Genomic DNA, 2,500 nt, shown 5'->3' on the forward strand with positions numbered 1-2,500 from the left:
GTGTACTGTATATGTATGTTTGGATATAAATGTATGTATATGTACATATGTGTCAATAAGCAAAAATACAGGCACACATGTATATGGAAGCATACTCACACGTATACATATGTATGTATGATAATTATATAAATGGCTGTTATTAGATTATACCTGGATTTTGAAATGTGAGTATTAGTAATGACGTAACATTTAATATAACATGTATCATTTTTACTGAAAGTACAGTATATTACAATCTAGGAAGCTTTTTGTCTTAAGAAAACTTTTGTAACCATAGAATTTACTTGAGCCCATTGAAGGTGAAGATCTCAGCGACTCATTAGCAGGGAAAATTTTTGGGTCGAGGACTTCAGTCACATGTTCCTATTGCTTGTTTGTTGGTATTTTCCCTTATTCACACCTAGATCTCAGATTATACAAAGTATATGTGAATTTTACTTTTAAAAAGTGAATTAGTAAAAATAGAAAAGGAAGAAAAAAAACTAATATATATATAGGTTAAAGGAATTAAACCAATGTAAAATCAAATCCAAAACTGCCTCCGTGAACATGCCTAGGATTTTTGTACCATTTATAAGTTGTCTGGTTTTGTGTTCCAGAATAATCCACAGACAGTAGAGAACTTCCTTTTTTTATACATGTAATGATAACAATAGTAACAGGTGAAGTTCTCTTCAAGTGTAAGTTGTAGATTCTTTTTTCTTAGATTTCTTTTTTCATTTTCCAAATACTATAACATGTAAATATATTTTGCACATACAGCATATTATTTGTTACTGTATAAACTTAAGATGGTATGTTTACCATGCTGGTTGTTCAAGTATATATTGTAAAGATAATGATCTTGAACAAGCGAGTGTAATGAGGGATGTTTAGCATTGAAAAACAAATATCTATCTAAATTTTGTTACCAGTGTTCATTATGACAAAAGCAGAAAAAGACGTGGATAGGAATTAGTATCTTCACAGGACAAGATTTATTTATCAGGTTTTAACTCTATCGTTGCCAGAAATACATGTATTTCTGGTGTAGCTGTAGTCAAAACCAGTCAGTACATCTTCTGCATAGTGAAGATATTTTCTTATTCATACCTTTTTCTACTCTTGTTACTAGGTTTGTTAGAAGGGTAATGTGTTCATTTTCCTCACAATATCAAAACTCTACTTTTTTGCATTTGTCAGATTGATAGTAACAATGCAAACCACATATTTATTGTGTATTGTATTGTATTTTCTTTTTTCTCTCTTTTTATTTTTATCTACCAACCCGAGTTACAAACTTCTGTGCGGTAATGGTCTTTTTTTTCTTTTTTTTCTTTTTTTTTTTTGAGAGAGAGAGAGAGAGAGAGAGAGAGAGAGATATTGAATGTGATATTCTACCTAAGGCTTTTAACATTTTTGGTAAATGATTTGAACTGTTTCTCAGTATGTTAGGTATAGCAGTATTCCCATATCATTATCCTTAGAAGTCTCAAGCATAAAGAAAAACAACAATGTATATAGATATGTTGAGTTCAGTTTTCTTTTGGCATTAATGTAGATTATATGATAATTGCATAATATTTTGTTACTACAGATTAATTTGAAAGATATAAGTGATATTCATGCGTATGTTTTTCTTTTTTTCTTTTTCTATCTTTTTTCAGTTTTAAGTAGAGTAGCAGAAACCAATTTAGTGACCATCTTTGATGAAAATATGTTCTTAAAAATTGCCTTGCCAATACTTTTTCCAAGGCATGCTTTTTTCTTATATATGGATATAGAAGATATCATAAAGGATATGGTAATAAAATGGGTTTACTTGAACACATGAGTTATTGGTAATGCTTCAGTTTTTCATATGGGTTTATTGTATTCTATTATTATTATTAGTTATTATTCATTATTATTATTGCTATTTTTTTTTTTATTATTATTATATAGTTTCAAAGCCTTCTTAATGTTTGTATAAATTTAGCATGATTATTATATATTTTTTGGCAGTGATGTAATATAAATATGTATTTACATTTTTGTGAAATATTAATACCTTTTCATTTGCTTCTGTGTGTTACATAATGCTTTCTGAACTTATTTTTCTTGTGTATTTTTTTTCTCAGTTTAGATAATTGCAAGGTTTTCTTTTATGGTTTAGATATTATTGTACATTTTGGCTTTCAGTTTCCTTTGTTAGATGGCTTTGGTATTAAGATTTTCTAGTCCAGATATTCTAGAGGAGTATCAACCCAAAATAATTCCTTCAGATATTTATCGATTTTGTATATTTGTCTACCTTTATATCAGAAATAATTACTATTGAATGTTTTTTTTTCTTCTTTTAGAAAATATGGCAGGGTTTAGATACTGACAACAGTAGAAATCAGGGATGTACATCTTATCAAATGTTAGTTTTCATTTCTTAATAGAAGTTTTGACATGTATGTAAGAGCATATTTCCCTGTACTGTTTAGTTGAATTTTGCTGTTATTTTTCCATCATGCTGGAAAATAGTATTTAC

This window comes from Penaeus vannamei, chromosome 34, assembly GCF_042767895.1.
Source record: "Penaeus vannamei isolate JL-2024 chromosome 34, ASM4276789v1, whole genome shotgun sequence".
NCBI lineage: Eukaryota > Metazoa > Arthropoda > Malacostraca > Decapoda > Penaeidae > Penaeus > Penaeus vannamei.